The 25350-nt window shown below is 48.1% G+C and overlaps 2 long non-coding RNA genes across 2 annotated transcripts; both read left to right on the top strand.

The window, feature by feature from the left end:
- The first annotated feature begins 427 nt into the window (after positions 1–427).
- Positions 428–2331, top strand: LOC112950666. Its single transcript, XR_003250061.1, has 3 exons — positions 428–480; positions 1572–1654; positions 2250–2331. It is a non-coding gene; the product is annotated as an uncharacterized LOC112950666 (long non-coding RNA).
- Positions 2332–14191: 11860 nt separating this feature from the next.
- On the top strand, positions 14192–21116 carry LOC112950673. The gene is made up of 2 exons (XR_003250063.1): positions 14192–14259; positions 21027–21116. It is a non-coding gene; the product is annotated as an uncharacterized LOC112950673 (long non-coding RNA).
- Positions 21117–25350: the final 4234 nt, after the last annotated feature.

Genomic DNA, 25350 nt, shown 5'->3' with positions numbered 1-25350 from the left:
GGCACGCGCTTGCCGGGTGCTGCCAGCCTCTGAGGTGTCCAAGGTGCAGCCGCCGGCGCCTCGGGACCTTCCAGGCAAGGTTTAATGCAAAGGCTGTAACTCTGCAGAGCASCTTGGGAGAGAAAGATTTAAATCCGGTGGCAAAAGCCATTACTTGCATCCTCGTAGTTTTTCCCCTTGCAAAAATATCTGGCAACTAAAACAGCTCAGGCAACTGACTCTGGAAAARAAGTGACATTTTAAGGATTAAGCAATACTGAGAGAGTATTAAGTTCTGCACTAGTGAAGTCCCACGGGAGGATAAGTTTTTCTAGGTTTGCACGATACATTTGTACTGGCTTGGAGTTTTGCTCTGTGAGACATTTTCATAGAAAGGAAGATGACGAAGTCTTCCAATATCTTCCATTTCCAGTGTCGTGGCTGATATTGGTGACCTGGGCACACAGGGAGACTCTCCAGACTGCTGCGGAGTTCACACAGGTAATTCCATTTTGGTGCCTACGTAATTGGTGAGTTAAATTAAAACTCTGATTTTACCCCATTGAGTGGTGGGATCCTGAATGGGAAATAAACCTGGAGGTTGCAAGTTGAACTCACCCTGAAGCTGATAGRAAACTTAAGCAGGGAAATTTGAAGCTAGCCAAGAGTTTAGCCATGTTYGCTAAAGCAACGTAGCATTTAGGCACTTGGTTAGCAGCACATTGCAGGCTGCTGTGGGCCTGTCGAGCACTCCTAGGGCATGGCTGGAAGCTTAGGAAAATCGTTCTGGCCAAGCGAGCGCGGGAATCTGCCAAGGAGAGGGTGGACTCGGCTGCAGCCTGAGCTGTCCTTGCTGCTGGGCTTCCATCAGATGTTTTTCTGGGAGGTGAGCAGCATTGCTGCCCACAGGAGGGAGCCAAATGCATTGCTGTAGAGCAGGGAAGAAAGCACCGTTGGCTTCAGGCTCTTGAGGGAGTTTCAGGCTCCATCAGATATTCCTGCGTGGAAAGGAGCGGGAGCCAAGGGCAGCCTAAGGAGCATGTGGCTTCGCGGGCACGTGAGGACAGGGCAGCACGCGGAGACACAAGGAAAGGGCCGTTCAACCGAGGGCAAACGAGAGTGCCTTTGTTGAACTTCACGGAAGGATGGGGTTTCTTCCTGTTCAGACTCGTGTGAGACGCTGGGGGTAACTTTTCCCTAGTAAAAGGAGCTCCTTATTATTTTGGTGTTTATTGGATTCTGTGGGTTTTCCTGAGTTGTTTGCTGACACCGGACATTGTTTTGGGGCTGTGCTTGGGGCTGAGGTCCTGCACGCCTTTGCTTTTGCTTTGAGAGTGACCTCCCCTGGCTCAGTGAGGGCTGCAGCCCAGCTCCTTTTGTCCACATCCCAAAATGAGAATTTCCACAGAAAACACTGCTTGCCGCTCACAAGGCCAGGCTAGGCATCATCATGCAAGTAACGACCTGCTGCTTTTTATTCTCTCGGAGGCAGAGGTGGCTGGAGCAGCGAGTTGGCGAACCTGATTCTCTTCATGCTTAGTCATCTGGTGGCCTGTGAGAAACATCCCTGCTCTCTCTTCTCCCTCTTGCAGGAGCCGACTCCGAACGCTGGAGTTGAGACCTGTTGCTAATTGAGCGAATTGCGCTGTGCTGAATTATCCCCTCCATCAACTCGGTGAGGCTTTCTTGTTTAAATACTTCACTTTGATACATATAGTTACAGAAGTGGCGTGATTAGCTCTGTTTTCTGACCCTGGATGGGTTACATAATTTTTAATTCTGCCTTCTCCAAGTCGGGCTATGAGTGGCTTGGTGCATCTCGCGTGGCCGGGGCTGGGGAAGAGCGAAACCCTCTCCAGGCACTCGCTGACAGCGGTGGGAGCCTATCAGTAATGTGGGAACACAAAGTTACAAGCGGATTCTGGAAGGACAAATGGCATTTCATGCAATTACTTGATCAATGATAAAGAAAAAATGTAGAGCAGGCAAAGTACCCCCGCACAAAAAAAAAGCAGGAGAACAAACAGCAACTAAATACACTGTATATAATTCGTAACAGCTACAGGAATGAAGGGAAAATAGATATTTCAAGCACAATGTTTTTTCATATGTTAAAAGAATACATTCCTTTGCACTGTGCTGTAGTTATGAATTTGTCAGGGTTTGTGCTTTTTCCTCTTATTATTTCTCATTGTTAAAGGTCATCGGACTTTAAAAATATGGATAGGTTTTGTCGTTGCTGTAATCCTTCTAATGCATTGTATCCAAAGATTAAATCCCTCAAAGGATGGTGCCAAAGGAATCCTCCTCTGCTCGCCTCCGGTCCTGATGTGAGTGACAGGACGGATTCCAGCAGCAAGAGGGCAGAGATGCCCTGAACTGCACGTTGTCATTTGTGGTAATTGATGCTGAGACCTGCAAGGAGTGGAAACTCTCGCTGAGCTTTGTACTGCTGGGCTGGTCTTTGCCAAAAGGGCAGAGATGGAAAGCGCGAGTTAAAGCTGCGAGGTAGAGCAAATGATCAAGAGCCTTGTGAAGACACGGTCCTCTGCACCAGAGCGGACCTGCAAACCCCAACCCAGCCRGGTTTCCTTGCAGCCAAGCTGCTCTGGTTTGACCTGAGCTGCTCCGTGGTGGCAAGGGAAGGATAATATGGAATTCTTCAACATGGTTTGAATAAGCCTTCTGGGACCCGGGGTCGTGCTCTGTTTGGTAAGAGAAGTTTGCCTAATGAATCTATGCTGCGCTCTCCTTCACTTGTTATTAATAAGCTCTCTGACTCAGAGCTTATGACTTTGGTCTTTACTATGACAACAGATAAAGTGACAAGCCTTAAAGGAAAGAGCTTGTGTAAGAGGAGGAGGGATCCGCGAGCCTTTTGGCGGGTCCCGTTGCTGATTTATCCAAACAATTGTTTTGTATCGGAAAGTTTCAAGGAAACGTTACCTTCCCTGAAGGCCAGTTGGTCGCCAATGCCCAACTGAAGGTCAAAGCCAAGGTAGTTGTCCCTGCTAAATCCCATCCTAAGCTGCGCAACAGTCCAGTGCAGGTCTCAGCCCAGTGCAGGTCTCCACATAAACCTGGAGGCCCGGGAGTCTCCAGCTTGTTGTGATTTACATACCAGGGAAACACTCGCGGACTTGGAGATGGAGCCGCGTTTGTACAAACGGGGTCATGTTTGTTATTTGAAGCCGATTAAAGCACGCTGTATTTCATTTGCTTTATTGTTATGGGATTTTTCTGATTGTTTGTTTGATATTTTTTTAAGGGAACAAGCAAAGGCAAACACGTGCGGTGCGGCGTACGGAGACGCGGACACCCCATTCCCTGCAGCACGAGTACGGAGCGAGTCTGGGCCCCGCGTTCCTGCCGAGGCCGMGCTGGAGGCTGTGGAGGGAGGCCGCGCCGGCCTCGCCAACGTCCTGCTCCAAGGTGTCCCCAAACCAGAGCGGGACCTCCCCTCTTCATCGCCCTGGCCTCCATCTGCTCCAGCATTTTCCTGCTGGGGAAATGGAGGCCTCGCTCACTGCTGGGGGCCTCCTGGACCTCTCCCAATCCAGGTCCAGGATGCTAAATTGGAAAAAATGCAGCTCCTCGTGAGGCCCTTGTTGCTGGGCACGTAGGGCCACCCCTGCATGCAGGGCTGCTGTGTCGTGGCCCAGGGACCCGTGCCCTGGGTTTAGGTGGCTCCACAAACCATGGGTTTAGTTGGCTCCACAAACCACGGGTTTAGGTGGCTCCATAAAAGCAGGTTTAGGTGGCTCCACAAACCACGTCCCCATGAAGCAAAGGCTCCTGGAGAGAGCACCTGGGCCAGCTCGCAAGGGAGCTGCCAGCTCTGCACTCCGCGTCCCTGGTGCGAGCAGCGTAGACRTTAAAGAATATCGAAGCCAGCTTTTGGTCGGTGGCAGCGTGCCTGTAGCCTTCAGTAGCTCCAGCCTTGGCCACAGAAACCGATCACAGCTGAGGAAGAGATTTGATTCCGAGGCAGAGCTATTAGCTGCATCCTGGAGGTAAAGGAACAGTCGCTGGTGCTCAGCCCCACGTGTGCCCAAAAGGGCAGGCCGGGCCTTGGCAAGCTCGGGCGCTTGCAGTGATGTGGGCCCGGCCCTGATCAGGCAAGAATTGTTCCCAAAGCCAGGCCTTCTTACCCGCTGCCCACCTCGGCAGCTTGGAATCTGCGCCTGCTACAAGTGGAGCCCCATGACTTCGAGGAATAAAAAAATCCTTTGTGTAAAGGATCTTTACCAGCCGGCCTGGAATATTTCGGCTTGCAGGGATGAAACTTTTCCGTTTTTAAGGGCTTTGGAGTGCAGCGAGCATGACTTGGCCAAAGGTGCACAGGAAATTAGTAGCAGAGACTAGATTCTGGTACACTYGTGTCCCTTCACATGCTGATTTAAACCTGGTAAGGTAATTCAGAAGTTTTCCTTCTGCTTTAGGATTGGGAGGGAAAGTTGGGAAGTGCATGAGGAGAGGGAAGAGGAGTTCTTTCTAATCCCCCCCCTATAATTTTTGTGCTTCCCTGGCGGGTTTAAGTACTTAGGTAAAACAAAAAAGCTTTTATATTAGAGTCCATAATGTAAGATATAAAGATGATCCAAAGCACAGAATAAGAAAGGATGGATTAAATGGAGAATAAAAAGGAAAATAAATGAAGAACTTTTGTGGTTAAGTGTTAGGAGCTTTGGAAAATAATGCTCAAATTAGAAGCATGTGCGCTAGAAAGTTACAACATAGGTATTGCAAAAAAATGCATTCCTCCCGGAGRATGGGGGTAAATTAGGATTCAAAATTATGAAATGAGGTGGGGAAGTGATCTAGCCTCCTTCGTTGGGGAAAGCAAGCCCAGGTGTAGATCGTGTGTGTTGCCTAGGTGCATGGGTCAGGCAGGAGGCTCGCGAGACTGTGGCAGCACGGTGGACACTGTGGTACCACCTCAATTAAACACGAGGGAGCTGGAAGGGAACGGGGAGAGAAGGCGCCGGGTCCCGAAGGGACCATTTCTCGGCTGGTAAATGTGCACAGCCCGAGCAAAGCTGCCCCCTCGGAACAGAAGAGGAGGAGAAGTGGGGTAAGAAAGAGCTTGCAGCTGTCGGAATGATCGGATAGCCTGGGCCAGGGGCCATTTCCCACTCCTGGAAGCGCAGCACCTACATTCAGGGCGAATTCTGTGCTCAAATTTTCAGGCAGCAGTTTCCCAGCTGGAGAATTAAGAGGGGAGAGGAGAGATCACAGCTGCAGCCTGCAGATCAGGACCTTGTTGGGACCCCCTGCACGGGGCTGCACTGTCCSTTCCCTGTGCGTGGGGCTCGGTGTGACGCCTGTTCCTGTGGCTCTGTCCAGCACTGCTGTCCCGGGATGGAGGATGCTCCTTGGGGCTGCTCCGGTGGGAGCGCTCGTCCCAGCGCGCGCCGCGCACAGGTCCGCCTGGCCGCATCCCCGCGGAATTCCTCGAAGCCCTTCAAAATCGCCTTTCACACAGGAATCTCCATTGTTTACACACCAGGCTTGCCGTTCGCTCAGCAAAACATGGGTTTTATTAAATTTCCCTTGGAAAATAGGAGACATTATAAATGAAGGGAAAATATGTTTGTTTTTCTGTTTTTGTTTTTGTTTTGTGTGAAATTTGGGGGCGGGGAAGGAATGCTAACGACAGACAAAACCTTTGTTTTCGAACTAGGATTTTCAAGCACCCCGGAACACTCTCCTCTGGAAATYGCAGGAATGGTTCCGCTTGGAAGGGGCCTGTGGAAGCCTCCTACGAAGCAAGACGGGTCCCCCCATCGCTGGAGAAAAGGGGGTTCATGAGGTTACAAATGCACTTGCATGCTGGGCTGATCCTGCAGCTCGTCCACATCCCCCATACAGGTTTGTTGCTGCCATCCTCTCTAGTGGGAGCAAAATGAACTCGGGCACTGCTGGKGTGGACCTGGAAGCCAACACTTCCAGGTCTAGCAGGAAGGTGCCTGCGTGCRAGAGAGGCGGGAAAGAGGTAAAATAATAGTATTCCAGTACTAAATTAGGAACCTAGATAAAGAAAATGCAGTTTGCTGTAAATACCTACCCTGGTGATTCCTCTCAGAGCTGCTGGAACATTACCCACACTAGGACTTCATTGTATGAGAGTCAAAAACGTCCCTTTTCTGACATTAGAACTCAGGCAACTAAACATCAATTACCTGTGTATGTCTAATTGCTGGGGTCACGTTCAACGCTGTGCTTTAATTTTCCACCAAGCTGTTATTTCTGTCTCTCTCCTTTTTTTTTCCCTTCCTTTAGCAGTGACATTTGCATTCCTTTTAGCAAAATACCAAGGTTAAACTAAAAATAATTCTGCCCATCAGTTTTAGATTAGGACTAGAGCAGCACAGATTTACTGTAAATGTGTATGTAATGATTGCTGCCTTTCGCTGCCAGGAAATTGCTACAGTCAGACTTTTGAAGAATTAGATTAATACGTTTTTTAACATAATCTGAAGTTGTTTCTGATCAGCAAGTGGTAGCTGCTATTAATATCTGTGTGAATCCACCTTTTTTCATGAGTAACGGAGCTCTGTGGAAATTGTTTCCTTTCCCCCATAGCTGAGGATGTTTGGAAACTTGTTCTGCCACTGTTGGAGGTATCCTACGGAAAACAGCAGCGTTCCCTTGAGCCCCCYGCAGCTTAGAAACCACCGAGCTAAGGCTAATAAAACTGCCTTGCGTTTGGGGGATTTTATCCCTTTCTGGGACCTTGAGGGAGCTAATGCAGATTAAGGAACATGCCCTTGCTTTTAATTCTTTTTTTTTTTCTTTTTTTTTTTAGTGAGATTTGGTGTTTTGGAAGTTAAGCCGGTGCACGCGCAGCGCTGGACGCAGCAGCGGTGGCAGGAGGCACTTGCTCTTGCAGAGGCTCCAAGGAAAGTGCCTTGTCCCATACYGTTTTTAGAGCAAGCTTTAGTTCTGAAATTAGATTCTCCTTCAACGACCGTGTAGCCCAGTAGGCCAAAGTCTATGGATAATGATCCRTTTGCCATTTGAAAGGGCCGCAATATTGGATGTAATGAGATTATTTTGGAACCTGAGGATGGGGTAAGACCCATGGATCTCAGTGCTGTTTGGAAGAGTTAAGTGAGAAGAGTTCTGTTGCATCGTTGCTTTTTCCTCTTCAGTCTGTTTGCTGATCATGTTGTGGTTTTCTTAAGTTGAACAAACTCATTTTGATGTAATGGCATATCGTGAAGAGGATCCATGCAGGATCTCTGTATCCATGACATGTATTTTGGGCAACTGCTTTGCGTGACCTAACTTTATGTTTAATGCTACTTTATCAAGAAAAAAGAACCCCAGGCCAGCACATGAGCTGGAATTGAACAATATTCCCTTGGTGCTGTGCATCTTCTGCTCTCTTAGCTTTAACTTTCCTGAGAGCAGGAGAATGTTCAGGGGAGAAACCGCCCCTGAACAGATGTTGGCTGCCTAGGGTTGATGCACACTGTGTTCTTCACTTCAGTATCTTATATTAAARGAGCTTCCTGTGGCCTGGGTGCAGGGAGGAGTCCTGCTTGCTCCGGGTGGGATCAGGCGCCTTGCCCTCTGAGCCGGGATGCCTTGCCTTGGGATTCGGCGCGGGTCCTTGCGCGTGGCCGCGAGGGTTCCCGCTTTGCTGATGACTCAGCTCCCCATGGAGCTGCTACCGAGCGAGCCCAGTTCACTGCTTGGCGCGGGCTGCGTGCTGCTTCTCCCACCTTCGCAAAGCCCGCGAGCAGCTGGGAGAACATCTGCTAACCTGCCTTTSGGGGGAAGAGGCTCCCCTTGCGCGCTAATTGGAGCCACGTGCGGCCCGCAGCAAGCCCCGCCGTGCTGCTGTGGCTGCTTTACCCGCTCAGCATCGCTCCCTCTCATCCGAGCTCCTGCGTGTCACCAGCCCTCCCGAGCACGTTGAGGRACGCAGCAGCTCTTCATGGTTGCGAGGGATTTGCACACACCGGGTGTCTTTGCATCCAGGCTGGGCTGATGGTGCACACCRTGCTGCGGCTGTTCTTGCCGGTGTGCGAGTATCGCACATCGCAGAGACCTGACCTGTCCCATCCCCAGCCCTGGGCTTTGATCTCTGTAACATATCACTGACCTAAAAGACAACAAAGTCTGTTCACACTCATTAGTGTGGTTTTAAAGCTCCCGTTTTATTTGCGTGCAAAGGCTTTGGCTAATAGCACTGACTGTTTCAGATATAGACATTTATTTGGAGCAAAGTCAGCGAGATGTTCTCTTGCTGCATCTTGCTTATTTTAAATCTCCTGCAGCCTGAGCTTTCTTCACTGTAGGTGGTAAAGTATTTTTACACAGTTGCAAAAGGATCTGGGTATTGAAAGTTTTCCCTGTGTAATGGGGCCACATGTAAATTTGTGAATCCAGAAGAAGGAAGAAAAAAAAAAACAAGGAAAACAACRTACTGGTTCCAGGGGGAACCAAGTTGAAGTCCTGGTTTTCATGCTGAATATTTTGGGTGGATGATGTGTTTACCAAGCCCAGTTCAAGGAGGTAGCCTGTGAGCAAGGACAGCTCCGTCGTATCCGTGTTGCGGGCGCTCTGGTGCCCTCTCCTCCAAGCGTCGCGTTTCCATCCCAGCCACGCACGAAGGAGCTGTGGAAATGCCGTCATGGGGCTCCGTGAACTCCGTTCCTATGGGATGCTCCTGATCCAGAGCTCGGTGACAGCGAGCAGCAGAGCGAGGGATGATGACCAGCACCCGTGGTGTCCACGGGCTCAGTTGTACCTACCTGCACCCCGCGATGCTTACGGCAATGAGCTTATGCCAACTAATAACAGCCCACAGGGATGGGTTCCTACRTGGGGTGAGTAGAGCTGTCTCTAATGGGCTCCATTTATGAACATTTTTCAAGCCATTTAAACATGGAACCGTGACATAAAATATACCTTGCCATAAAACAAAATACGGGAAATATTCCAGGACTCAGAACCATCTCCTGGAATATGGCCTGAGACAAACCGAAATATTCGGCTCTGTCAAGCTGAGCTTTTAAAGAATTCCCCACTTCCTTTGGCTTTGAGAAAGGGAAGTTGTAAATTTGATTTTCGAGTTGTTCAGCTCTGGAACTTTTTAAACATTTACTTAAGGTTTAAAAAAAAAGTTTTGATGCAGAGCTATCGTGATCACTTTTGCATATACTTSCAAATGTGCTTTGCTTCCCTCTGAGTATGGAGCGAGGAGCAGAGCAGATAGATCATAAAGTTAATTTATGTTTTCGAAGCTCTTGTGCCATAGCAAAAGTACAAAAAAAAAGACCTTAAAAAAAGAAGAAAAAGTATTGCCAAGGAAAAAGCTTTCCCTCCATTCAGGTTTTGACATTTGTTTTTTCATTTATAGGCTCCAGCCGCCAACTTTATCTGTTAGCTGACTATCCAGTGACACTTAATTGAAGTGTAATAAAAGCTCAAGGGGCTAAAAACGGTGACCAGAAGTGAAGGTGCCACGTGCCCGTCATTGCCCGGGTGGCCCCACATGTGGCGCTTTGGTGGCACCCAAGGTTTGCACCTTCCCGAGGCGGCAAAGACCTTCCTGCTGGTCTGACACCCTCTGTCCTCGCCGYGGTGCCCTGGGCTCCCCCCTCAAAGGGTGAGTAAGAACTTGGGGACTTGGGGTGCGCACATGGGATTTTTAGGGACCTTGTTCGTGCTCTCCAGCCTGTTCTGGTGTSCGCAGTTGCTATAGGAGGACTTGGCCTCCTGCAGACCTGTTTATGCATGTGCTTGACTTTGCAAAGTGTGTTGCACCTCCTGTTTACTAGGCGTAATTCAAAGCATGTGTAGCTCCTGCAGCGTCAGAACTAAATATTGAAGCAAACGTGCCGTCTGCTGCCTTTACAAGCCCTCCTCACAGGGCAGAATTCYCTTGTTCTGTAGGTGCTGTAAATCCACGCGATGGGCTCCGTCTGCGGGAAGAGCTGACAGGACCGGCCCGCGGCAGAGCTGCTCACATCCCCCCGCGCCACGCGGAGACACGGGGCACGTGTCAAATGGAGCTGGGGAGGAAATAGCTTTCCCGTTCTGCAAAATTTTTTCAGATTTCAAACATTTTCTCTTTCGCAACAGGATGAAAGTGAGATCTTTTGAAGTATTTTAACAGAAAAACCTGTGAGGGATTCCAAAAAATGAAAAATAGCTCAAGGATTAGGTCACCTGGGGCATAGAAAACCCACGTTTAAATACATCTTTTGCCTGAGATGCACCAGGAATTTGAACCTACACRGTTCAAATAAGAGGGGTACATTCAGCTCCCTCACCTGTGGTCACCCTTTCCTACTCAGTCCCGTGGATCATTCTCCCGCAGGTATGTCCTGAGTGCATCATTTTTGAGCTGATGCAAGGTGGGATATCATCCAGTGCAAGGTGGGATATCATCCACTGCAAGGTGGGATATCATCCAGTGTCAGGTCATGTCTCATTCCATGGACCTGTTACCTAGTACCCCATAACATCAAAAGCTTTTATAACTGAGGCTGCGTAACAGTGAGCTGTCCAAAGCAAAGCAAAGGAGCCGGTTATAGCAGAAACTTAGGAAAACCTGGTGGTATTTTGGGGATATCTGTTCTTATTTGCATGCCCTCCCGTGTCCCACCTGAATAGCCATGTGGATTAGACCTGAACTCGCTGCTGCTGTGGCTGGTTTTTCCCCTGCAGACACTGCTAAGAGCGTGAGACGGGACGGGAGCACCGTGATGGTGCCAGGCGACGAGCCCGAGTGTCCCTGCGGAGCGGGAGGGAGCTGCGAGGTCCAGGGCAGAGCCCAGAGAGGTGGCCCAGGAGGAGCACAAGGTGAGACAAAATGGTTTATTCCTGCAGGGCTCATTGCTGCCAAACGCCAGCGCGCCAAGGCCCAGGCTGCGATGGGAGTTTCAGGGATTAAAAGGGCACCCTCCTCTCGCTTGCTTTGAGTTTGCAAATGGCAACGCTCTCTTTGAAGATGAGATGTCGAGAGCGGAGGTCCCGTTTGAGTTATTCCCTTTTTTATGACATTGCTAATTTGATAGTTTGCCCTGAACACAGTATGCTTTTTAACTTGAGCCACAAGGCACTTAATGAGCTATAGGCATGCAAACCAGGCCTGAATATCAAAACCAGACACCCCAGTGGAAAGCGCCCAGGCGTTCAAGCTTGCGGGACCTGTTTGCTCCTCTGCAACGTACATTTACGCTTTACCCTTCTCCCTTCCCCATCCCATCCCCAGATGTGGGTGTGCGAGGCAGCRTRTGAYCCTGCATGGGACAAGGGAGATGGGRTTTCAGTGATTCATTGCTCCTTTGCTGGCCCTCCGCAGAGGTAATAATTGCACCCCTAAAGCACAGTCTGATSGGCTGGTAGTTAATAAATGAGTCTTGGGTCCTTCCCATAGATTGCTTTCGTTTTAATCCGTGTCCAATTTCTAAGTCTGGCTTGAGTCTGAGACCTCAAGATTTTCTGACTTTACCCCTTGCTTGATTAGGCAGGAGTGCTGGAAGGCTTTGGTTAAATATCCCAGCCCTTTTCGGTGCGGAATACATCATCAGCGGGAGAAGGGAAAGAAAATGGCATGTCCTCTGGGATGAACATCTCAGCCTGCTTGCTCCTGCAAACGGAGCTTGGAAAAGCTCCATTTTGAGCCAGAACTTCCAATCCTGATAAATGGCAACTTGCTTCTGGCAGACCTCAATTCCTGTGTTCCCAGTAGAACGTTCCCTTCTGCCTCCTGAAGCACCTCCTTCCAGGTTCGCATTTAGCATACAGAGACATTCATCTTGGCTTCGTCAGAGCAGCTCTGTTAGCTCCCTGGTTTGCTGCGCAGCCAGCATTGAAGATCCAGGCGCTTATCTCAGTTGTGCCAAGTCCCTCTTGCGTCACCGCCTCTAGGTGCAGGAGAAGAAACTCGTGTCCATTTTAGAGATCAGTCTTAGTGTGACAGAGCCCCAGGCACGCGTCTTCAGAGCGGATCAGCCAGCCCTGGGTCGTTTTAACCCATGTCCTCCATTAGTTATTGTTTGTGGGCTGGATTTTCATTTGCCCGTTTCTCTGCGGGTTCTGAGAATGGCTGGTGTCTCGAGCCCATTTCAGTGTGTGTCTGTCTCTCTGTTCCGCAATCCAGATGTTTTTTTCCCATTTTACAAAAGCCTAAAACAAATAAACACCCGGTCCTGCCCCGTCCCCTCTCCTGGGATTAGATCTTCCCGGCGGGTCATTAAGGCTGACGTGCGCTGTCCTTCTCGGCAGCGTGYGGCGCTGATGCCCCTGCCCAACGCGGGCACAGCGGTGCCCGGAGAGCCGTCGCGTCCCGGCCGCGGCTCCTGCCCCGCTCCGCGTCCCGTTCCCACCTCCCCGCGCTGCTGTGTGCGGGCGGGATGGCTTGCAGCTGTAGGACAAGCACTTCCCTGGCAGACCCAGTCGAAATACCAAGTGGTTTTATAATGGAAAGCGTTGAACCAAGAGCTCTTGTGTCTCTCTTCTGTCGCTGCTCGTAATCACGGTCGGCACCAACGTCACGCCGTCCTGCTTGTCGCCCTCGTGGTGCCGCACGGTTCTTGTGCCAGCAGGGAGGACAGCAGTGGAGGCTCCTGCCATCGCTCTTGCTGTCGTGGGGAGGAGGGTCATGTGGAGCCAGGCTGTGTGGGTTTAACTTGGGCCGGGATCACTTCCTAGCCACCCGAACCTGCTTGGTGCTCCGTGGTGGTGTGGGTATCATTAAAGCAGCTTGGRGCTGCTCTAAATGATGCTCCCGGCGGGGCCCAAGCCTGGTTCATCCATACCTTGCTCCGCAGGCTGCAGTGCCGCCTGCGTCGCAGTCTTGCCTTGCRAAGACCCCGCTGCGACCACTGATGCCATTAGGGCTCTGCATGTCAAGCTGTGAGCGACGTAATATTGAAACCCAAGGGGGAGCAAAAGGCCTCGCCACRCTGCACTTACTGCAAGGTTACATCAGCTCCCCAGGCTTCGTTTTGGCTCTGGGTTTCGTTTRCTGAGACTAACGACCACGGCACTAATTAGTGCCAGCGGAAGAAAAGAGTTCAAATGCAAAGTTAACCGCAAAGAATAGATTGAGATTTCCCAAGCAAATTTAAGAAAAGCCAGCTAGAATAAATCAGTTGTTGGAAAGTTTTGCTAAGTTGGTTAATTGTGGATTGCTTTGAAGTCAGTGGATGTAAACAAACATATATACATAATTATTGACCGCGATGATATTTAGGAATTTGAATGTGACAAAACACCCAGCTATTCAAAACACATTTCTCCCACTTCATTGTTGTTTATAAATATCCCCTAGCGTTCCCAGGGAAATAGCAGCCGTGTTGGAGAGGCCGTTACGTAACTGCGTCGCGCAGGCTCGTGAGCGAGGTGCGACGCGGAGAGGAGTGGAACGGTGAGAAGGGGGCCAGRTAACGAGGTGCAGAGCCTTGACGATGCTCATTCCCAGGCCGTCCTGGTGGCGAGTTGGCAATCCCTTTATCTGCAATGGCTTTTCCTGTTTTGTGTATAAAGCTGCGTCTTAAATTACACCAACCATCCATAAGAAATTAAGACCAGTGCATTATCTATACTCTGGGCAAAGGATGAAGTCTCCRGCGACACAGAATCACAGAATATTCAAGGTTGGAAGGCACCTCTAGAGATCATCTAGTCCAACCTTCCTGCTCAAGCAGGCACACGTAGAGCATGTGGCACAGGGTGGCATCCAGGYGGGTTTTGRAGACCTCCAAGAACAGCCGCAGGTCTGTCACGCTACGGCACCATGACTGCAGTGTCCTTACTGGGCAAGCCAGAAAGCAGGAGGCAGCAATTAAGTGACTCCGGAATAAATTCCCCCCATAGGAGCTGCCAAAGTGAGGGAGACTTTGCCAGCACCAAAGCTGGTCCACTGAAGTGCATCTAAGATGTGGTGGTTGCTGAACACGGTACCTGTGCTCTGCAGGCCTGTTAAGAGCTATATTGTGTTTAAGACAGCTCTGGTGTTTTTATCTTGAATTGGCTTCTCAACTCTTCTGCTTTTAGTAGTAGCATCAACACATGTGTCTAATATCAGGGAAATACCCTACTGTTTCCATTCAACAGTAAATGAGGACAGCTTTGTCTTGGTTTGCATTATGGATTTAAACGATTTCATGGGACTAATTAGGAACTCTTTTCTGTTTCCATTAGGAATCACAGTCTTCTATCTGACAGTTCAGCCTGAAGAAGATAAAAGAGGTCCCTCGTCATGATCTAAAAACATGGGAGCAATACAGGTCTCCTTCAGTCTGGAAGGTAAAGGTAAGACACGGCTTAAACAGCTACCAACAAATGTTCTTCACAATGCACAAATTTCATCAGTCCTACCAGATTTGATCCTGCTATGAGTGCTGCTGAACTCCATGACAAAAGCCTGTAAAGACAGCGATAAAAGTGCTGCAAAACTGCAGTCCTGTTTACTCCTCTTAGCTCTTTTTTAAGTTCCGCTATGTCAGCTCCTCATTGGGAAAGAAACACCTACCTTTAACATACTACCCCCCAAAATAACTTCCAAGACCTGAAAAGGAATAAAAATAATCTCCACCACAAGGACTTTTTCAGGAGAATGAAGGCTTTAACGTATGCCAGTCTTCCCAAATGATACACAACTGATGCTCTGTTTGGAAAGGACAGATAAATTTTGATATGGTTTTTTTTCTGCCTCTGTGTATTTAATAGCAAAGGACAAACAGGTAGTTTTGATGCCTGGGTAAGTGAATGTTGAGGGAGCTTCCCCAAGTCAGAGGGATGAGTTAATTCTTTTCTTTKTAATGCTATTTCATACATCATATGGCAAAAAGCAGCCACATCTGTTCAGTGACTAATATAAAGGGAATATCCCATGCGTGTAAGCGGCACAAGCCTGTCTCACACTCAACCTTTCTGACATTTTTTCAAGGGCTGGTTATGCAAGAAATAAGTGGGGACAAAGAACTTTTAGTCAGCTTTGAAAGCAGCAATTTGGCTTGGAACAATATCCAACATCAAAATAATAATGAGTGCATGTTACTGCTGACAGACCCGGAGACAAGAATTTGCCGTACATCCAGAGCCAACTTCTAAAGTCCCTTCGCCTTCATATCTTAGCTCTTACATATGGAAAACTCTTGGCAGAGGAGGTGGAGGAAGGCAATGGAAAGGGTTTGGGAGACTAAATGCCTTGAGATTTGGCTTTCAGGGAACAGGCCCAGGCTCCAAAGCAGCAATGAGGACATTGATGGCATCTTTCACGGTTGGCCGTAGCATTGATCCAATGGCATCCTGTGGGGAAGGATGAGAGCAGGGAGGAAATGCTATCAAGACTGGAGGTACCAGGAAAGCACTAGGCAGTTGCTTTGCAATCCATGCGTTAATCGTGCAGGACCTTGATCCATACAGTGCTTGTGTAGGACCTTGATCCATATGGTGCTTGTGTAGGACCTTGATCCATGCACTGGTTGTGCAGGACCTCAATCCACATGCTGGTTGGGCAGGACCTCCCCTCTGGCCACTGAGCAGTCATCTGAAGTGAACAGGTTCAGGCTCTGCCATCTGGAATTAGCATTTAATGATGAAGGGCTCAGGGAACAATTTAATAAAAAGCCCTCATCAGTAGCCCTTGGAGCTTTGCAATCCTTTGAAGCAGTTGTGCAATAAGGAGAAAATAAGAATGCATTGAAAAGGACTGTGTTGTGAACAAAAGACTGGACAATAAATCAGAGAAAACCCCATACTGAAAGTAATGTATCTGCTAGGTTTGGCTGGACTTTTGGGTTTGTTTTCTTTTTTTTTCTTTCTTTTTCTATTCACAAATTGTTTGTTTGGAAATTATGGTGCACAGCTTCAACTAGTGTACGACAGCAGCATGCCATTAAAGTTTATGAAGCAGTGTCACCAGCAAAGCTCTGTTGTTTACGCTAGCTGAAGTGTTGGATTTGTGTACGTTTTTATGACCTTTCTCATTATTTTAGTTGTTCGATAATGACAGTACGCTTCTTCCTTTATGTAAGTCACACGGTGCGTCTTTTGTTCCCTTTTTAGACAAATTAAAATTCAGACCAGAAGTAATCACTGGCGTAGCAGGTCTCTTGGGACGAGGCAGGGGAGTAGTCCAGAGAGAGAGAGAGAACAGTTAAATGGGTTTAGGTCATAGCTGGATAATCCGCACATGAGTCACCACTCCTTGCCCGGAGAGTAGGATCGATGGAATCCATCTCCACCAGCTTCCCCTCTTCCTGGGAGCCCTGGCGTCACAGGCGACCTGCGACCTCCAGGATCCATAGGGTGGTGTTGGTGCTGGTGGAGCAAGAGCAGGAGACGGTGGTTTGGTTCTGGGAGACCTGTAGAGATGTAAATGTTTTTTTTTCCCCTTCCAAAATTGTGACAAAAAGTCTAGAGCTAAAAAATTTGCTCAATCCAAGGTTCTAACAAACCTCTGAAACATGGAAGTTTAGTAATGGGAAAAGGTCTGTTATGACTTTGTCTATAGCTGGGTTTAATGTTCTACCATAAAGTTATTTTGACCTCCAACTATGTTAGCTATGAGCTATTGTTTGTGATGATGTTTAAATACAATGTATCCTAAATAATGAATCACATTTCTGGACTAGTTTAGAAAGGGGAGATTCTCCATAGCTGGCAGTTTCCCCTTAAGAATTTGATTTTTAACAAGCTATTTTTAACAGCCTGCAATCAACAGTAATGATTACAACTACAAGATCAGTGGTAGATGAAGCAACTATTTTGTTCCTGCATCAGCTCTTGACTGAAGCTGCATCTCAGTCCTTGCTGCTCAGCACCACTGACTTCTTGTGCTTAGACAATCCTYTGAAGCGTGCAGGCAGACTCTACCGCGTCAGTGGAAAGAGAAGGGTAATATTGTGAATGGCAGAGTTCCAGTTCTTCGTAACTGAAGCCGTGGGATGATCATCTTTTGTTTAAATGTCAGGGGATCATAGATGTCAGAGACGAGAAATGGCCTTTTAGATCATCAAATCTGCATCACGGCATGGACRTCTAGGGCTGGATTCCCACTGTGTGACCATCAATCCAGTCCCGTTGGAGCTGCTCCARATTAGCAGTTGTCGTGGAGCCCAGCCAAACCCAGTCGATGCAGGGGCACGTGGCATGAAATACTCAATTAAAAAATATATTGAATAACATATATGACCRTATTTTATTTGTCATGGTTAAAGTAACTTGGACTATGTAAGGAATTAAGATGTAGAAACATTGGGAGGTCAAGGTAATTACAGTTGTCTAAYGCATAGGCAATGAACCAGAGCCCGGATAAAGAGCATTTCCCAATAGCTGTTACAGTACAACCAGCTGGACTCTAATTCACTCACACTCATTAGCTATTACACCAAAAATGGATCAAGGCATGAAGGAAARGGCTGATTTGGTGCAAACCAGAGCAACTCTATTGACAGCAATGCTGCAACATCCACTTGCACCAGCTGAGAATCCAGCAAGTTGCTGTTTAATATTAATACCAATATGTGACTTGGAATAACACTATTACCCCYTTTTTATTCTTCATCTTACTAATTACAGGCCAAGAACACATCTACATCCTTGTTTTGCTAGGTGTGGTCAAAAGAGTTTACTATCTAGAATCTGAGACTCACTTTCCTTCAGGCAAATTAAGCCTTAAACCAGCACTTTGAAGATGCAAGGTTTTCCTGTCGACAAAAAGGAGAATTTTGTTGACTTGGATTGTGATTTCTCTGGCAGAACAGGAGAGAAAAATTATTCTTCGTAACACCTCTATTTACCCACCAGATTAGCCACTTACTGCATTTTTTCCCCTTTCTTTTCTTCCATGGGTTAAATCTATTTTGGGTTTTTTTTTTTTTTTTTTTTTTTTTTTTTTTTTTTTTTTATAAATGTGCTTTGGCAGGAGTTGTGATTTTTTGGTTAGTAATCCACTTATTCCGTGGTTTAGAAAATATCTCAAATAACAACTTGGACATGTTGTTGACTGTCATTGTTGGCTGCTCGCATGGCATGAGGAGCACGTAAAGAAATATGTCCTTTTATCTTCAACTCCCAAGCAGAGACCAAATCCGCTTCCTACCCTGCATCTAGACATATATACCTATAAGGTAGCSTGGAGGTGAAAATTTCATATAAAATTACTCACAGCTATATAAGCTCACACCCTGAGGGATCCACAAGCATATGCATTCCTGCATGCTTTCTATCTCTTTTCTTTATTTCTCTACATGTAGGTGCATATCTCTGTCTTCACAGTCAAACCTAAACAAGTGCACTCTTTTAGCTGGACATACATTTGTTCCTATAAGTAAGCTTGCCCGTTGTCTGCATTCTCATATACTGTAGCTGCCATGCGGCTCGAGTACTTGTCAGATGAAAGCTCACTTTTTCTTCCTTTTCAGTAAACTTATGAACCGATTGGGGCACCTTTTTTCGCAGCTGTAGATTAAGTCAATATGCCTTTTTCTGAGAGCTGAGGAAAAAACCTGAGCAAATAGCGCCTGTCTTTCAATAAAATGCATATATGATGGCCCTGGGATGTTTGAGGATGTCAAATTTCATTGGAAATAACAACTGTGTTTGTGTACGTTTGTTCATGCTTGTGGTTACCAGAACAAAACTTGCACTGCAGAATGGAAGGCAAGCCCTTTAGAGAGCAGATGTGTCATATGGTTGGAGTAAGCTGGTTGTATATATTTATGATAGACTCTATAGGTCCCAGTCAAGAGCCTGGCTCCCTCGTGCTAGGCACTGCATAAACAATTTGCGGGAGACTGACTCCAAGGAGCCTAAGTAGGCCACGGAAAGAGTTTGACAGAGGAAGAATTATTAGTTCCTTTCCACAAATAGAAAAACAGAGGATGAGGAAGTGGTTTGCCAAAATTCGTGTAGAGCAAGGGTGACAAMCCAGATCCCCCAATTCCCAAGCCAGTGCTTTAGAAAAGATCGGAGGAAATGGGAGCATATACCTCTAGAAAGTGGACGCCTGGAGTCTCAGATGGGTTTTCGGTCAGCTCAGGTTATGGGCTTGGAGAGCGACACAGTTTGAGAGGGGCAGAGCAGGAGGGATGTAGACTTAGTCCGGTTTTATCGGTCCCTTGGAAAAAGAAGCCCAAATATTATTAATGGCAGCTTCGTTGCTGAGTGTTGCCTGACTAGAGACCGCAGGGCTCCAACCACACTGGCTGCTGGCTGCACAGGCCTTGCAAACGGTGCCATGAAGGGCATGCAGCCACCAGGCCCCGACCTGCTTCGCTTCCTCGCTCCGCGGTGATCCATCAAAGCTATCATTCACGTTAACATGCAACAGGGGAGCTGCAGGCTTCACTTCCTTATGAAAGCCCTGGAACCCACCCAGCCTGGACAAACAGCCCTCTGTTTAACTATTGCAATGTACATTTTTATTATTGAGGCTGGACAGGCTTCCTACAACGTGACTCGTAGGCCCTCCTCCCGCGGCCTGCAGTCGTCGTTGCAATCGTTTCTTGCTTTTTAACCACATTCACTCAAGGGCTGCCAGTTGAAGGCTAATAAATCTGGCTCCAGGCCCCAGATTCTGTGGTATATATTAGACAACCAGAGGGTCTAAGCTGTTCAACCACTGTCTTGTTCAGAGGCTCTTTTGAATGATGCTTTTCCATTATTGCAGGCTTTTGTGATYACTTAGATTTGCTGTAGAGCTGCCAACGAGGCCTAGTGCTGGAGCGGGACAGCACAGGGCAGACGCACACCACGTTGTTCATACCTGAGGCCTCACTTAAATGCGTCATTAATCGACTCTCGTAAATGAGTACCTGAYTCCTTGCAGCATGGTTCAGTTGGACCCCAACAACTGAGCGTGAAAGCCTCTAAGAAGACGCTCGCACTAGGTGAAGCTTGGCTGAATTTGGTTCTTTCCTTTTGTCTCTATATGGAGACTTCTGCTCATGGCCAACTGCTCTTAGGTCGGAGAGCAAGAAGGGGCTTTCAATGGATCCTGTTGCTCTGGTTAAGACGCATCGTACTAAACAGTTTGGGATAAGTGCAGCACGGGGCAGGATAAGATGTCACCCTTAATGTGGGAGGATAAACACTCTCAATTCCCGGTTTGATGGAGAAGCTCAAACAGAGATTACAGTTGCCTTTGTTTATTGTGGAGATGGTGGGGAGCAGAGGGGAGAAGTAACTGGAAGTGACAAAACATAGACCTCCTGACGTGGGCCTTGATGATCTAACCACCGGAATATCCTTTTTTCCATGTAAATAACGTCTGATGATGAAGACGGTGGAATTTTACAGTGGTTCGTTAAGCAAACTAGATTTTCAGGTTCAGTAATATTGCAGATCAGTAGTGGCTGTTTTTAGTTCCCAGGTTAATTTTATGGAATATCCTGCATTCTGCCAGACTTTAATTAATTCCAAATGATTTCTGCCTTCCTGTATTTTTTTCCTCTTTTGCATGTTACTGCCTTACAGAGGAACTAAACTCTGTTTTCTCTAAGACAAGTAATTATATGCATAAGTGATGAGAAATCTCAAGCATTTTTATAAGCTAATTACAGATATTTAGGATGAGGATAATACACATCCGTAAAATATGTTAAAAGCTCATTTAAATAAAAGTAAATGAAATATGAAAATGTTAGGCATTGCCAAGAGAGTAAAGATCAATTTCCAGATACAATTTTAGAAGACATAAAACCATTCCTGTTATTTTTGCAAGATATTTTGAGAGCATGTTTTCTGCTGTAGTGCAAGGAATTGTGACAACATCTGTTCAGAACAAGCTGTCGTGGGTGCATCAGCTTGTTGAACGAGGTGGTAGCCTGGCTGAGAACTGCCTTTCTTGGAGCACCCCCTTGGTTTAGGCTGTGTTCTTTATATTCATTCTTTGACAGAATGTTTAGGCTAAAATCAGCCTGAGGGAGAAGCTTCCTGCTCTTTTCACCTACTTCAGCATAGCAGTACAGCAAAATCAGAGAAAATCAGGATGAGGAGCGAGTGCAAGGTGGTACCTATCAGCTTTCCTTGTCCCAAAACCGAACTAACGTTCCTGACTGCTGTCTCTCCAGACCCTTGTCCCAAAACTGAACATGGTTCCCGACTGCTGTCTCTCCAGCCCCTTCTTTGGGTCCTTCAGAGAGGAAGCAGCATCGTCTCCACTGGGGGCCAGCAGCTCCAGCTCAGGTAAGAGGAGACTCAGGCTGTGGTCTCCTTCCTAGTGGCAAAGCTGCTGTCCCCCCTTGCCTTAAGAGCTTCAGCAAGTGTTCCAGGTTGGTCCCCTTGTCCCACACCAGCTGCATCCTGATACCGCCACACCAGCTGGAGCATCCTAGTAAATCTGTGGGAAGAGCTGAGGAAGTGGGGACGCCAGGGGAGGGCTCGGGTTCATGTTCCTGAGCTCGCACAGCTCCAGGGTGCCGGCGGGGGCGCACGGGGGCCCCTCTGCTTTGCTCTGCTCTTGCTGAGCATCCCTGTCCCTTCCACGTGGGCACTTCCCTTCGCTCGCCTCGTTCGYGGGGACGGGGGCAGCGCAGGGGACTGTCCTTTTGGGGAGCACGGGCCTGCTCTGCAGGATGAGAGCCCTTTGCTTCCTTTCCAGCACTGCCTTCGCCTGCTGCCTGCCCGCCGAGGAGCCCGGTGATGGTGCAGAGCCCCTCTTTGCAGCGAGAGTTTAAAGGCGCAAGGAAAAGACGGGCTGGGAAAGCGCAGCTAGCCCGGCAAAGCAGGGCTGCCTTTCCATGAGCATCCTCCCCGTCCCCCCGGGAGCCGGGAGCACGGCAGCCAAAGTAAATGCATGAGACTTTAATTTGAACAAGTTGCTGGCATGGCTGGGGGCCAGGGCCCCCCCAGCTGGCCCCGGCCCGGCTCCCAGGCCCCCAGGAAAGAGCAGCGCGGGGGTGGCGGCTGAGTCAACGCGTCGGATGCACTTTCTCAGCAGTCAGCTGGGAAGTCCGCTCGGGTTAGTGGATGTGAGCGGGATTCCGGTCTCCTCGTATCGATCTGTTTTGGATACCGGGCAGCAGTGTTTTCATGCGCAGGCCTGAAAGGAGGAGGCCAAGGGGGAAAGGGCCGAGGTGGAGCGGAGCAGCAAGCTGCGGAAATGCCACGGGAGATCAGCGCCGCGTGTGCAAAGGGAGGCACCACGAGGAGGAGGAGGGTGGCAAGGGCCAGATGCTCCTAGCGGGCCGGGGCGCCAAGGCCGTGGTGGGTGCTGGGGAAGTGGGGCAGCCGGCCGTGGCTGACGCAGCGCGGGACGCAGAGCGGGACGGTGCCCGTGTAAACATCCTGCCGCCGAGGAATCCCGCCTTGTCCCGCGTCCCCCCTCTGAGACCGTCCCGGCTCACGTCTCTCCAAAGAGCAAGCGCTTTGACGGAGGTTTACCCCTTCTCCCCCCAGCGCATGCACACGTTGTCAATTGTTATTCTGGCTACACACTTTCGGGACTACTCCCCCTTCCCTAAAGTTGTGTTTATTATTACAGCTAAACAGTGACTTTTCTAATAGCCTTTTTATACGTCCTTTTAAATGCCTTCTCTCATAATCCAAAGAAACTTCTCATAAACTCCGTGGTGGGAGAGAGGGGTAAGATTGCCTGTGCAGATTGCTGCTCAGCACCAGCTATGCTGCTAATGGCCAGGACCTACAGAAACACAGGACTAGAAGGCCACGAGCACGATTTTCACTGGTTATTCAGCTGTTTATCTTGGTTACTATCAACATTTATGTGCCTGTTTGTTTATTTGGACTGAAGCAGCACCCTACTTTTTGATTTCCTTACAACTCGGAGACGCTGAAAATTGTTTGCTTTTAAATCCGTGGGTAAGAGCGATCTTATCTGGCTATCTAGAGCCTGACTCTGAGTCCTCTTTCATTTCATACTGAGCAATTACTCACATAACTTGCACCAGGCACTTCAGACGTAATCATGGCTATTTGCTGTTTTCAGTAGGAACCATTATGCYTGCTCTTTTTATTTCATCTCAAATTAGGTTAAATAGGTTTTAGAGGAAGAAAATATCCTGAAAGACTAAGCTACGCTGTCTTAAGTTTTGCAATATGCAATTAACTCTAGATTTCAATGCAAAACTAAGAGTTGGAGAATTCAGCAAGACTGCTGATCCAAAGCATCTTGCATTTTGGTGGGAACCTCTCTCCAAAAGGACCTGTTTCTCCATTGCTTCCCACAGTAAAGAGTCATTTATGCTGGTGAAAACTGCTGCCCTGTAATGAGGACAGAAATTCTCCGTGCTCGGTGTTCGTAAGCGCTGGCGGCGTATTTCCTGCCGGAGGTTAATGGGAAGGCACGAAACCTGCCTGCGCAAAACCTGCGCTTGGAGAAGAAATCAGAATCCATCATCATGGGCTGCTTTGCTCCACAGTGGGAACTAAAGGTTCAATTAAGTTTCTGGTCGTAGAGATGCCATCAGTCTCTAATCGCATCCAGCTCAGAGACTAAACAGGTTTCCAGCTCTGGGAGCTGTGCACTTCTATCCCTCAGACTGGGCATGTTTGTTCGTGTATSCTTCAGGTGGTTGTATAGGGAGCTGACTTTCTGAAAAWAAAAAAAAAAAAATAGTGACAAAAATGGTATAATAATACCATAGTATTACAAAAAAATAGTAATAATACCTGTCTCTGAGATATCAAAATGCTCAGTACTGCATTTAATGTCTTCAGCCCTAGTGCTGCTCTAACTGCTCCCCAGGGCCACCACATAGAAGGTAGGAAGGGGCAGGCTCAGGCTGCAGCAAGAATGAGTCAGGTTGAACATCAGGAGCAATAGGGAAAGAAACTCTGCAAAAAGAGCTTAAACTTCTCACAAGTTTACCATAAATTCATTGCTTACCCACAGCACGTTGCAGCCTGAGCAGTGTTTAAGAACGGGTGTAAAAAACTGCTTTTGGAGATGACATGGGCAAAGCTACCCCGGCCTTGGGAGAGGGTAGTGGATAGGTGACCTAGAGGTCTCCGTTCTATGAATATCCCCCCTTCATACATGGGAAACGGAGTCTGAGAGCAGGGAAAGGCCACGTCCAACGTCACGAAGCAAAGCTGCGAGCACGACTTAGGGCTATTCTCGATGGGGCAAGCAAAAAAAAAGGAAGGAAGGAGCTGTCTAAACACAAGATGAGGCCCTCAAACAAGGCACATGTCAGACCACAACATTTTCTTTCCCTCCTAAAGACAAGGAGATGGCTCCTTAGCTGGAAGCTTGGAGGCCGGTTGGCTTCTCATGATGGATCCTGGCTGAGGATTTGGCCCATACAGTTTTTCCCAAGCCAGAAGAAATCTATTTTGATTCTTCACAAATCTTTTAGTCACCGCTGGAAAATAATTGAAAATGCTAAACCTACCGACTGAGCAGTTAGGAATTAGAGGGAACATCGGTAGTTACGGTGGTAGTGGTTGCCATTCATTTTAAAATAATTGCAGCCCGAGATAAAACCGATTGGAGCGGCAAGTTTTGCTCAAGAGCGCTGCTCTCATTTTGAGGTTGCAATCACTCTGCTTCTCCAGTTTTAGCATCATTTGATATTCAGGAGCTTGAAATGCAGACAAATGGTGTTGGTTTGTAACAGGAGTCTGGTCGTTAATCACGAGGGGAGCGCTCGGCTCAGATGATAACTTAGAGCCTGTTTCTCAGTTACCGTCCTCGTGCATCCAAGCCTGTTGCTGGCACGCGGCTTATAAAGAATTTATTGCTGCTTGCTTGCAACAAAAGCAAATCCGGAAAATGCAAAATTCTGTTGATTTCGTAGGGAGGCAGAAATCAGTTGGGGGGTGGGATTTTTACCAAGAACAGCCTAAATCAGCCCCCAGATCCGTGCACAACACAAGGGGAGTTGCAGGAAGAAGGCCTGGTGCAGTGTCCCGTGCTGGGTCTGCTTTCAGGGCCAGAGCTCTACCCACGCTCATCACATGCCGAACCAGAAAGGCCAGGCTGGTAGAGGATTCTTTTGGAACCTTCTTCTCTCCTTTTCTTACAGAAACTGAAGTTTTTAAGCTAAATTGAAAACATTCACAGAAAGCATGTTTGCCTGATTTTTTTTCATATTTTTACCAGACAACAGCAAATCCAGTTTCATCTGCAAATGAGAAGTGTCAACTTTTTGTCAAAAAATAGCCATCACAAGCTCAAAAATAATCAGTTTTAGATGCAAAGTCAACAATTTTCCGTGGGGAAAGCCTCCAAATTCCAGTTCAGGGCATGTCCACATTCCAGATGAATAAAGCAGATGCGCAGGCTGGCTTGGGACCCGCTCCCTCCCGTACTGGTAAGAGCCTCGTCCTGGCACTGGGAGCCTCCACACGGGCTCCTCTGCGCCCTTCTCCAGCAGAAACCAGACACACGCACGAGTCCCTATGAATACCATGCTGGACCATGGCTTGGGG

Source organism: Nothoprocta perdicaria, unplaced genomic scaffold, assembly GCF_003342845.1.
Source record: "Nothoprocta perdicaria isolate Ctin4 unplaced genomic scaffold, notPer1 scaffold_103, whole genome shotgun sequence".
In the NCBI taxonomy this organism is placed as follows: domain Eukaryota; kingdom Metazoa; phylum Chordata; class Aves; order Tinamiformes; family Tinamidae; genus Nothoprocta; species Nothoprocta perdicaria.
Note: the sequence above shows the minus strand (reverse complement) of the source record. Positions and strands in the feature narration are given on the sequence as shown.